Source organism: Ruditapes philippinarum, unplaced genomic scaffold, assembly GCF_026571515.1.
Source record: "Ruditapes philippinarum isolate M1 unplaced genomic scaffold, ASM2657151v2 ctg157_1_1_1_1, whole genome shotgun sequence".
In the NCBI taxonomy this organism is placed as follows: Eukaryota; Metazoa; Mollusca; class Bivalvia; order Venerida; family Veneridae; genus Ruditapes; species Ruditapes philippinarum.
In genome coordinates, this window is record NW_026854186.1 from 409,573 (window position 1) to 423,442 (window position 13,870).

At 34.5% G+C, this 13,870-nt stretch overlaps 1 long non-coding RNA gene across 1 annotated transcript; it reads left to right on the forward strand.

Moving 5' to 3' along the window:
* Positions 1-206: 206 nt before the first annotated feature.
* LOC132739324 (uncharacterized) lies at positions 207-11,384 on the forward strand. Its single transcript, XR_009626977.1, has 3 exons — positions 207-350; positions 1,722-1,879; positions 9,738-11,384. It is a non-coding gene; the product is annotated as an uncharacterized LOC132739324 (long non-coding RNA).
* The last annotated feature ends 2,486 nt before the right edge of the window (positions 11,385-13,870 follow it).

Here is a 13,870-nt window from a genome sequence, read left to right on the forward strand (position 1 = left end):
CGCTAGGTCTGTTAATAATTTGTTTATCTCTCAATTACAACCAATCACCATTAATCCGCTAATTAAGAACGCGTGAGTTCAATACATGCCGCAAGGCAAGAGTTCACTATGCTTATCTTTCTCATTACGTATTCATGCGATTGACGAATCAGAACGCGTGTTGTAACTACGGCAGTTTGCATTGACCAATCGGCGACAGGCTAATACACTGTGGCTGTTTGTTGACAACTACACAAAATGGCGACAGATTCAATCAATTTTCGCCGATAAAATGATTCAAGACACCTGCATATACATAATTGCTGCGGTGTTTTGGCGAGTAAAGATAAACAATGTCAAACGTCTTTAAGGTGTTTATGTTTGAAACCTCGACTGTTAATTTTTTTCGGAACACTAATCTGTAGAAATTATGTGGAGATTTGCAAAGTAAACAGGCTGATGGAAAATTGAAATTAAACATTTTTTACAAACAGATTTATCAATTACATTTTAATGAATATGTAACTTTTAAATACTAATGTTATGGTGTAGTTTATGATCTTAACCAATTATACATGCAATTTTAAAACTCTCTTGTTTTTTATAAGTGATATTTGATAGAGTCACCGTACCAGTGCTCAACCAGTTTTTCACAAAATTACATAAAAACTCTTTCAGAATAAAAAGTTTGCTGGGAAAATTATTTTTGTTACAAAGCTGGCCCTTTCAAACTCACAATAAGCTTAAGCGTTTTAATTACACAGATCAGGATACAATTTACCACAGAGTTGTATATAGGGTATAAAACTACTATATTTTTCAGGCAACCAAACCAGTGCTCGACCAGGTGGTTTTATCTCTATCAGAACTTTTATTTTTTTAAAACAGACATGACTTTTTATGTTCAACAATTCTATTTCAAAAATATTTTGAAACATTTATGTTTTAGGGTCTATAAATGTTAATATGAGAGCAAATATGATACGAAGGAAATGCTATACATTGACAAATAGTGTTTATAAGAGTTTTGGTATTACATATACTGGGGTGTTTGAGATTACTTATTCTCATATTTTTCTTTACTAAAATCACTCTGCAAACATAGTTAAGTCTGATAATTGGTGTAATATACAAATGGTTTACGCTTTCAGTGGTGTTCCTGATTTGTTTCCGTACAGCTGCCATATTTGTTTACATGTCTATAGCCCCTGCCTTTTATGGAAAGCAAGGTCTTGATAATTTTTGAGCACATTTCCTATGGGAAATCATTTGGAATCATAAGAGTAAAGGCAATTTAACAAAGTATTGTCCACATTTGCCCTAAATTATCATTAGTTTAGTGTTTTAAATAGTTTTTACTGCTACTTTTATTATAGAATTGCATTTTGTACTGTTAAATATTGTCTGCAAAATGGCAAAACTTTTACCAAACTTGGAGTACTTGTACATGGTGTAGAGTTACAAGTCAGGTACAAATAGCACACACAAACTCCCAGGGTTTTTCCACTTTAATGCATAAATCGTAAACAAATAGAAGTATTGGTCGAGCATTGGGCTGGTCGAGCACAGGTACTGTGACTCTATGTATAATATCAATAAAAATATAATAAAACCCTTAGTATGGTACTTTTCTGCTTTTCAACAAAATATTGGTATGATATGTTCATATATCCGAATTATGTAGAGACTGTCCACAGTGACTCCATGTCTATAATGACCTTTTTTCTTTTCTCCAATCGAAGGTCACTGTAAACAGTATTTACTGTAGGTCATCATAGTCTGTCAGTCAGCCGTCAAATAGGTCATCATAGCCTGTCAGTCAGCCGTCAAATAGGTCATCATAGCCTGTCAGTCAGCCGTCAAAAAGGTCATCATAGTCTGTCAGTCAGCCGTCAAATAGGTAGGTCATCATAGTCTGTCAGCCGTCAAATAGGTCATCATAGCCTGTCAGTCAGCCGTCAAATAGGTCATCATAGCCTGTCAGTTAGCCGTCAAATAGGTCTTCATAGTCTGTCAGTCAGCCGTCAAATAGGTCATCATATAAGAATCTTACACCGGCTGCCGGTACAGACCGGAATATCTAGCTCGAGGGTAACTGTTTACGTCGGTAACGAGGCTCTGCCGAGTTTTCGCTAAACAGTTACCCGAGAGCTAGATATTCCCGTTTGAACCGACAGCTGGTGTTTGATTCTTTTTCTTGCATATACACTTAACAAATCTTATAAGTGTGCACCTTTTATGTCCTTATAACTTTTTTCTTCATCAATATTTCTTTACAAAATTTTGGGTTCTGACTATTGGCTGCATTTCCACACTTTTCCCGTGCTCAAACTTGTCAAATTTAATTATGCGGCGCGTTCAACCGTGAACGTACAAAATTCACACAATGCACGAAAAAATTGTGTGAATGCGTGAAAGAAAATTGCACATGATATTCTCGAATACAACAGAGATCCACATATCAGAAAAACATAACATATGGGTACTTTATCTATTCAACAGCGTGGCATAGCCCTAGGATTGATCTACGCTGGAGTACACCAATCAGATTTGTAAAAAATAATTTGTTTATATAATTATTTAAACTCCATTGCATTGTAAAAGCTGAAAATCATTTAAATTCAGTTCCTTCCAAAGACGAACGTAATTGTATATTTGTTTTTTACTTATTACATGTTTATATCATTTGGAGGTTGCGCAACGCATGGTGGTCTCCGCAATGTAATACCAATGCTTAAGAAGGCTTATCTTCATAACAGAGTAACTGGCAGCGTTTATAACATTCCTCGCCGACCCCAAAATTATCTCCAACGGTATGTTACATTGATGCGACGACGCTCCAAGTCTGTAATGCACAGTCAGAGTGGCACACACGGTTTAAAAACATCATTTTGCAACATCGACTTTCGACACGCACTCACATTTTTTAGAAATGTATCTTAAAATTTATCTTGAATGAAAAAAGAAAACAAATAGAAATAATAGCCTGTCTCTTTTCTGTATTTATTGAAAATTTCAGCATGATCGGGCAAATATTGATACACCTATGAGACCATTTATGCATGCACACTTATAAGATTTGTTAAGTGTACATGTAACTTGTTAATTACTTTCGGAACAGAAATTATGAAAACTGATATTCACATTACGCACTTTTTTCTTATAGTAGCGTATGAACTTACAACTTCATTCATAACTGTAAAATGACGTCATCCAAAGAACGCAATTCATTCATAAAAGGTGCGCGTCAATGACGTCATATAAAGCACGCGACTTGTCTTAGATGGGGGTGTAAGATAGAGTTTTCTAGCACCGGTGTAAACGGTAAATAATCCTGTCTCACTCTGATATGCAAGAAAAGCCTGTCTGTCAGCCGTCCAAAAGGTCATCATAGCCTGTCAGTCAGCTGTCAAATAGGTCATCATAGTCTGTCAGTCAGCGCCGTCAAATAGGTCATCATAGACCGTCAGTCAGCCGTCAAATAGGTCATCATAGGTTGTCAGTCAGCCGTCAAATAGGTCATCATAGTCTGTCAGACAGCCGTCAAATAGGTCATCATAGGTTGTCAGTCAGCCGTCAAATAGGTCATCATAGTCTGTCAGTCACCTGTCAAATAGGTCATCAAAGTCTGTCAGACAGCCGTCAGATAGGTCATTATTGTCTGTCAGACAGCCGTCAAATAGGTCATCAAAGTCTGTCAGCTAGCCGTCAAATAGGTCATCATAGTCTGTCAGTCAGCCGTCAAATAGGTCATCATAGGTTGTCAGTCAGCCGTCATAAAGCTCATTATTGTCTGTCAGTCAGCTGTCAAATAGGTCATCAAAGTCGGTCAGACAGCCGTCAGATAGGTCATCATAGACTGTCAGTCAGCCGTAACATAGGTCATCATAGTCTGTCAGCCGTTAAATAGGTCATTATTGTCTGTCAGTCAGCTGTCAAATAGGTCATCATAGTCTGTCAGCCGTTAAATAGGTCATTATTGTCCGTCAGTCAGCCGTCAAATAGGTCATCATAGTCTGTCAGTCAGCCGTAACATAGGTCATCATAGTCTGTCAGACAGCCGTCAAATAGGTCATCATAGTCTATCAGTCAGCCGTTAAATAGGTCATTATTGTCTGTCAGTCAGCTGTCAAATAGGTCATCATAGTCTGTCAATCATAGTCTGTCAAACAGCCGTCAAATACGTCATCATAGTCTGTCAGACAGCCGTCAAAAAGGTCATCGTATATGTCAGACAGCCGTCAAATATCATAGCTTGTCAGCTAGCCGTCAAATAGGTCACCATAGTCTGTCAGACAGCCGTAAAAAAGGTCATCGTATATGTCAGACAGCCGTCAAATATCAAAGTCTGTCAGCTAGCCGTCAAATAGGTCATCATAATCTGTCAGACAGCCGTCAGATAGGTCATCATAGTCTGTCAGACAGCCGTCAAATACGACATCATTGTCTGTCAGACAGCCGTCAGATAGGTTATCATAATCTGTCAGACAGCCGTCAGATAGGTCATCATAGTCTGTCAGACAGCCGTCAAATAGGTCATCATAGTCTGTCAGACAGTCATAAGATAGGCCATCATAGTCTGTCAGACAGCCGTCAAATAGGTCATCATAGTCTGTCAGACAGCCATCAGATAGGTCATCATAATCTGTCAGACAGCCGTCAAATAGGTCATCATAGTATGTCAGTCAGCCGTCAAATAGGTCATCATAGTCTGTCAGACTGCCTTCAAATAGGTCATAATAGTCTGTCAGACAGCCATCAGATAGGTCATCATAGTCTGTCAGACAGCCGTCAAATAGGTCATCATAGGTTGTCTGTCAGCCGTAAAATAGGTCATCATAGTCTGTCAGTCAGACGTCAAATAGGTCATCATAGTCTGTCAGTCAGCCATCAAATAGGTCATCATAGTCTGTCAGTCAGCTGAACATAGGTCATCATAGTCTGTCAGTCAGCCATCAAATAGGTCATCATAGTCTATCAGTCAGCCATCAAAAAGGTCATCATAGTCTGTCAGTCAGCCGTAACATAGGTCATCATAGTCTGTCAGTCAGCCGTCAAATAGGTCATCATAGTCTATCAGTCAGCCATCAAATAGGTCATCATAGTCTATCAGTCAGCCATCAAATAGGTCATCATAGTCTGTCAGCCGTAACATAGGTCATCATAGTCTGTCAGCCGTAACATAGGTCATCATAGTCTGTCAGCCGTAACATAGGTCATCATAGTCTGTCAGTCAGACGTCAAATAGGTCATCATAGTCTGTCAGTCAGCCGTCAAATAGGTCATCATAGTCTATCAGTCAGCCATCAAATAGGTCATCATAGTCTATCAGTCAGCCATCAAATAGGTCATCATAGTCTGTCAGTCAGCCGTAACATAGGTCATCATAGTCTGTCAGTCAGCCGTCAAATAGGTCATCATAGTCTCAGTCAGCCGTCAAATAGGTCATCATAGTCTGTCAGACAGCCGTAAAAAAGGTCATCGTATATGTCAGACAGCCGTCAAATATCAAAGTCTGTCAGACAGCCGTCAAATAGGTCAGCATAGTCTGTCAGTCAGCCGTCAAATAGGTCATCATAGTCTGTCAGTAAGCCGTAACATAGGTCATCATAGTCTGTCAGCCGTTAAATAGGTCACCATAGTCTGTCAGCCGTTAATTAGGTCATTATTGTCTGTCAGTCAGCAGTAACATAGGTCATCATAGTCTGTAGATTATGGAGCACAAATCTATTCTAGTGCATGCCCCAGCTTCCTTAACAAATTAGACCGTATCCAAAATGCTGCCCTCAGGTTGGCCCTGGGGGCCCTCGGATCCACCCCAGCCCGAGACCTGGAGCTTGAGGCCGCCGGTATTCCACCATTACATCTAAGAAGACAGGAACAGACCCTAAAATACTATGCACGGATTAAAAGTAATAAGACTAATAATCCCGTGCATAGTGTTTTAGGGGATGGTTATTTTCATAAATCCAAGTTTAAGGACCCTGCCCCTCCCTTTGGGGTCAGTACTGACCTCCTGGCGGAGGGGTGCGGCCTTAAAGGTATTGACATTTCTGAACGGCGGCCTGCTGCGGTTCCGCCCTGGACCCTTTCGCCACCCATAGTTGATACACACCTAACATCTATAGTGAACAAAACTGATCTTCCGTACCTCGCAAGATCAGAAGTACAAATATACTATGAAAAATATTCAGGTCAAACACATATATACACAGATGGAACAAAGACCCGGACTCTGGCAAAGTAGCCTCAGCCGTAGTAATCCCTACCCAACAATATGAAAAAATCTATACGGCTGAGCTACTTGCAATTAGGAACACTTTGTGCTGGATAAATGACAACAATCACAATAAAGTTGTCATTTTCTCTGATTCTTTATCTTCACTGGTCTCACTGAAATCAAATAATAGTCAGTCAAGACCAGAACTTTTACAGGAAATTAATATAATATATAATAAATGCCTAAATGTAGGCAAATTGGTAACCATTGTTTGGTGTCCAGCACATATAGGTATCTATGGTAACGAACAGGCGGACAGGGCGGCCAAGGCAGGCCTAAACTTCAGCAGTGTAACAGAACCTATACCACTCTCCCCCACTGAAGTATATTCCATAATACGCCAACATATTTTATCTAAGCTATATATATTTAATGGCAAAAAGAAATAAATGATAATCTTCCCAAAATCAAACATGTAAATACTACAGTCAGCCTTAAACGACCCACAAAATATTCAAACAATTCCAAAATTGATAAAATCATTAGCCGGCTAAGACTGGGCTCAAACTTATTACCTGGTAGTGTGGGTCAATACATTAAGAAAATTGACCCGACCTGCCCACAATGTGGAGTGAGATATGGTTCTGACCACCTACTGATCGAATGTCCCCAATTTGCAGCCCAGCGGCAAGAATTGGTGGGTCGCATTGGATCAGTGGGGCTTGGATTTACTATAAAAAACATTTTAAATCCCCCAAAACAACATCATAATCATGTATATGGGGCTCTAGAGATATTTATCCTAGAGTGTAAATTAACCGATAAAATTTGAGAAACCAACTTGAATTGTGCCCGTGTCCCCCTCAGGTAACACAATTATATAACCAAAATATATATAACCATAATCAAATAACATAGATATATTACCAAATTATATATAACCATAATTATATAGTAATATAAATTTACAATAACAGGTTAATAGGGACCCAGTTTGCATACTCTAGTCCCTTGACACCTATTTAGTAACAGATTTAAATATACCCAACATAAAATGTAATAGAGTAGATAACCCAACCCAAATCTTTCTTAAGTAATAGTTACATCCACATAACTTACAGAAAAAATCCCTAAATAAATTGAATAATAAAGGAAAATATAACAGCAATCTACATATAATAGGTTATTAGTACAAAATTAACACCAAAGTACTAAAATAAAGAAAATTTTACATGAATCTTAACCTTCTATGATCTGAAATCTAATTTACTAATCAAAATTAAACCACAATATTAATTAAGAGACATATCTGATTGAATAAAATAAGAAAACCCCAAAAGAATTTATTAAAAACTAAAAAAGATATAGTAATTTTCCTATGATGGGTAACTTTTCCAAAATCACACCAAAAAATTCCAATAAGAATAAATTTTACTTAAATCTCAACCTCTTAGATCATGAAATATAATTTGCTCTACAAAACTAAAAATCTATATTAATTAAGAGACATATCTAATTGACTAATTCAGGAAAACCCCAAAAGATTTCACAAAGAAATAAAAATGTTTAAGCAAATCTCCTATGATGTCCAAATATCTTAAATAAAACAATAATCCACCAAAAATGTGATAATTTTACACAAATATAACTCCCCAAGAATTAAAACAGATTAAGATAAATAGCATAAATCCTATTTTTTAAATAACAGATACATATAATGGACTAAAAGAAGAAAACCCCAATAAAATCCATTGAAAAATAAAAAATTTATAGCCATTTTCCTATGATATATAATTTCTTAATGATTTACAATAATTCCTATATATTGGCTAATAACAGTCCAAGGGAGAGAACTTTAACGTCAACTGATACTAAATTTTTATTTTATTGACATTCCAATAGACAAAATTAACCTAAATACATTAAAAAATATACCAAATTTAAATAATAAATTGCTTCTAAGGGCGTTTTGGAATAAAACCATCAAAAATTAGTTAAAACATGCTTTTTGGAAAATCATACAGCCAAATATATACAAAATAACTAAATAACAGGAGTTATCTACTCCCCCCCATGGAAATAAACAAACGGTTTATAACATTTAAATAGAAACCAACATAAATCACAGTCAGCCCACATTAAATTGGTCAGAAAACGTTCCTGACATGCCTTCTTCGCATGTAAGTATGCGAACTCTATAAATTTATATGACAATATATTAAAATTCTTCGTTTAATTAAATTGACCTGTTATAAAAGACGGTAACTTCTATAAACGTCTTGGCCAATTTTAAAATAAGCATTTTAACTATTAAATTTTAGAATTCTTAAACTTAGTATGGGATTGCCCCATCTTCCTCCCATGGCAGAGGTTGTACGTAGAGACTACCCTGTCATGGGGGATATAGTATGCACATAACACATGTACGGATATAACAATAAGTAAATAAACATCAGCTCCCCCTTTTAATAGGTTATAAATGTAGTATAGTCTGATTTTATTGACCTGTCAATTATGAACGCATTATTGAACTCATTTAAATATTCGACCCCACTTCGGTTCTGTCCGTGTATTTTACGGAAATTAATGTGGAGTATATTAGTCATGGATTGAAAGTCACGCCAGCTTAATGTGAAGGTTTTCGTTAATTCACAATAGTACAGTCGGTTAAGAGAATGCCTGATAATTCAGAGGTCTGTGGTTCGATCCTTGCTGTTGCCATTGTTTTAGTACTCTTTCTTTATTTTTGCCGTATATTTTAATGGAACAGTTTGTAGTGTGTTTTACAGCATTGAAAAGACATTTATTGATTTAAATCCGTGTTAATTTTAAACATGAATTCTTAAAACATGTTATTTAAAAAAAATATAGATGTAACAAAATTAAGTAAAACATAATAAAACAAAACGAACAACATAAAATAATCATATAGAGCTCCAATATTGTTGAAAGTATTAATAAGAAAATAAAAGCATAGACCTACGCGGTCTCGAACTTAAAACACGTGTGGCACTTAGAGTATAAACTCGTGCTTTACCCTATTGCGCTATAACGCTGAGTACACTTTGTTGAGAGATACAAATTAAATTAAATTCCATCGTACAGCGTACATCTCACGGAACTTACCGAAAATCTACCGAAGATTAATATACTGTGTGCATCGACCGTGTAATCAGTATGTAATTGACAGGTTAATAAAACCAAACAATATATGCTCGCCCATATGGTCTCTTTCCGAGGGCGAGGGTTAACAAACCCAAACACACACACACATTATGTTCTTAGGCTTTTAAACCTCAGTGGAGTCGCTTTAAGGTTTTATTTGTTACAATTTGTGTTGTTTTTTTTTCTACAGACAAAGAAAGAATTCAAACACTATATTATTTATATTTGTCAATCCTTAATTCTCTCATATTCTGTTTCCTAATAGTTTCTTGTATAATATGTTCTGGAAGTTTGTTGTTGCATCATACACATACCATCTAATAATTTAATTTATTGATAAAATTTATGTTTTTAATTTCTGTTTTCATTCCAGGAACAAAACGATGGTTTCTCATTGTCGAGAGCAAAGATTGTGCCTAGTTTTCACAATGCAGAATAAATGCACAGGCATACTATACTTCCAGCAGAAGTATCAGTAGAAAAAACATCATACTGTTACTCGTTACTACATGATCTGTCTTTAAAAACTTTTGTTACCATATTTATCACAATGGAAGTAAGTATTTGACTTGAAAATGGAATTGAATTTGATACTTCACACTGATATTTGTACTCATTTGAAGACCCATTGCACAATGACATCACAAGCACCTGCTACCAGAATTTAGCAGATGTACCGGTTGGCAAGAAGAACCAATATTTATAAACATTATATAGCAGCAGAATTTTTAAATTCTTATAACTTTTTTATTTGTGGATCGATTTTTTAGATTCTTATATCATTTGAAAGTTCTTTGTATTCATATTTTTAAAATATAAGCGGATTTTCATTTTTTGCTTTTAAAAAATAAAGCTCAGCTATTTTTCAACTGTTATTTCAATAGTTTTCTAGCACCAAGTTTAACTCCTTACCAAGAAAAAATGAAAACGCTTTGTTAACTTATTTTTTAATATATAAAATATGAGTAAAATGACCTTTCTAATGATATAAAATACTAAGCTGTTTCATGAAAAATAAGTTTTTTATTATAAATATAAAATTACTATATTTTGCATTTTATCAGCCACCATTTTTTTGCCAACCATCCGAAAGTTACCTGTATCTCTTATCAGCAATTTGTTACTATTAATAGATTTCATAACAATAACATGCAAAGATTTTGTGAAAGGGCGACAGCAACTTCTCGAGCCTTATAGTCGGTCATAATAAAAGCCGATCATTCCGGTCGGTATGAGGGTGCTTGATTAAAAAAAAATATCTCGATATGTACAATGAATAGCGAACTGGAGAATTTCGCAATGCATGAGTCTCTTCGGTTTTTTTTTATTTATCATTTTGTAGTACACATAGAGGATATTCAAGTTTTTTCTATAAATACATGATTTATTTTCATCAAGTGGTATGAAAATAAATATTTCATGAGTGGCGGTAGCCACGAGTGAAATATGGTAATTTTCATGCCACAATAGAAAAAACTTGAATTTTCTGTTTATTATATACATTTTTCTCTTTTTTGCGATAAAATTTGAAGGACTTCCCCTTAAATTTTGTGTACTGGCAGAAATTAAAAGAAAGTAGTCCGGCAAGACACCAGTGAAAATACGGAAAATATGTTTCACTGCAGTGAAAAATAAATTTTTACAGTGAAAATACGGAAAATGAAAATACGCATTTTATTTCATCAATATTTCTCAATATTTCATTTATAAGTATATAATAAAGTGGGTTATTATGGTATGTTAAAATAGAATGATGAGTTGATGACCTAAACATTCCGAAAATCTATTTATAGAGGGATGTACTGCTATCGGTAATTCCCGGTCTCTCCCGGTCTATTTTGACCGGGATTTACTAGTGACCGGCGAATAGTATCACGGTCTCTCCCGGTTTTGGAGTAGATGTTTGATATCGTTACAGAACAGAACAGATATTTTACAGATAAATAAGCTTTTTTTCCAAAATGAATGTTTGTCACTTAGTTTGGTTACAATAATTAATAAACATAGATCAACTCTCAAATTTATTGATTATTATTATACATAAACATACAATTCGAAAAAAACCACCAACAACAACAATAGCATGTTTCATTTTATCTATATAAGATAAAAACAATAAATATGTACAACAATTGAGAAAAAGGTACATTTTTATGGTATAAATATGACACTATCAACTTTGAAACATTTTATTTATTTTGTTATTCGTGTTTAGTAAAGATGTCCAGGAATTATTCAAAGTTACAAATTAGATTAAATTATGAATTATTCAATTGATTGATAATTTAAAAAAATGATAAAGAAAAATACAAATGTACATGTACATGGTTTAAGAATAAGCAATATTATATATTGAAAGATTAAGCATAATTTACCTATTTCCAGTTAAGTTTTGACTTATAATCGTCGGTCAATATGACAATTATTGTATAATAAACAATTATGCTCAACATGATCAACATGGTCATATAACCAGTGTCATATTTTTACTAAGTGTGAACAGATACCTTAAGAGGAGGTCTTCGCTAATAGCGATAACATAATAAGAGACAATTCCACAAGTGTGGTGTTGACCATGCGTTACACATATGGAATATAAATGATTGTAAACATGTATATCCGTTGCTATTAATAATCACGATCATAAAGAAATAACAAGTAATATTCTAATCTCTAGCATGCCAATCAAAGTTCATAATGAACAATTAATGTCTTTCGTCCGTTCATTCTGGTAAAAACCAATTAACCATTGAAAAGTTTATAAGAATATCTTGTCATCATATATCTACTAGTTCATCTTCACTTTCTGCATGTCTTGCTTGGACGCCCTTTGATGCTTTGCATCAATGCTTTTCTTGTTGTGTATTGGAATGCAGCATAGTGTTTTTCTTTCATATATCGCAAGTTTCTTATCATTTTGTGCTGAATACGATTTACTGGTGGATTCTCTATGTTTTATTATACTCTCCTTAGCTACTTTTGCTACATTATCTTCAGATATTTCTGAAAAAGTATCTAAAATAACTGAGAAAGTATTCATAACACCAGACTCTACTATGTTTTCTTGAAGGAATGCCGAGTAAGTATGATCACTGCCTGATAAAGGAATGTCAGATTGTGTCAAATCAAGTATTGTAGATGCATAATGTGTTATCAGAAATTAATTTATGTCCCACATTCTCTTCTATAATGCGAATTTCATTTAGAATACCTTCAAAAAAATAATCATCTGAATCTGATATAATAGTTTTGTCATCTACTGTACATATGTCTCAACAGATAAACATATTTTATTACGGCAAGAAGATAGGTCATTAATTAGATCACCAGAACTTACAAATGTCTTGTAGAATGATTGTACTTCTAGATATTGTCTACATAGAGAAGGCCAGCAATATGTTGTGTCCGTTTAAAACAGGACCTACTACACAATACTTTTGTTTTGCGTCCATTTTTATTTGTTTGGGTCGTCAGACCAAACAAATAATGGTAGCGAAATTTCAGAGTCTGATGCTGTTAATTGCAAATGCCGAAAGTAGGCCGCTTTTTTGAAGCGGTTACTTCCCTTTATATGTACACTAACGACGAAAAAATTCAGGGGAGATCACTGCGTAAAGATGGTCAAATGACAGGCGCATTAATTTTCAAGCAAAATAATTCCCGAATGGTCGAAGATTTCTAATATGGTTTTATCCTTTATAGATATACATGCTTATCTTATAATAAGCTCCATGGTTATTAATTTCTGTGTTAAACAACAGTTAGCGTCGAAATAATAAGGGTTACAAACCCTAATTTAGAATAATATGGTTTTCTTCAGGCCTTTTACATATCACTTCATCGTGGCCGAGGGGTCTGGAGTTCAAATCCAGGAAGGAAACTCTTTTTTTTCAAATTGTTTAAATCAAATAAACATTGAATTGAATATCAGTGTTGCAATTAGTCTTAAAGCCAATTAACTACAATTAAAACGCTAGAAAGCACTGGTGGCACTATACAAAAACAAATTGGTTTATAATCTCACAACCTTCACTTTTCTGACATTCTGAGACCCAAACAAATTCAGCGCCTTCTGTGCTTTGATTTTTGGTGCGGATAAATATGAAAGCTGATCTACCTTGTATTATTCTAGTAAAATTGGTAACAACAAATTCTTCTCATCCAAAAATGTAATAGTAAATTAGAACTCCTTTTAATGTACAGTGTAACATAGCGATATGCACATTCTTATTAATTTTTTAGTTCATATTTCCATTGAAGCATTAATGGAATGACGTAAAAATACGTAAGATTATGTTTAATGTAGGTCATTTGTGCTAGAATTCTGAAACAAGCAAATGTAGACCATATGTAAATCATATCGCTATAAGATACTTATAGTTGTTAATATTATGTTAAATTTTATATAATATAGCAGCACTTGATAATACTAAATTATATGCTATGACATGTTATAATATAATCTTAAAATTAAAATAGTGATATTATGAAGTTGAAATTGCGAAA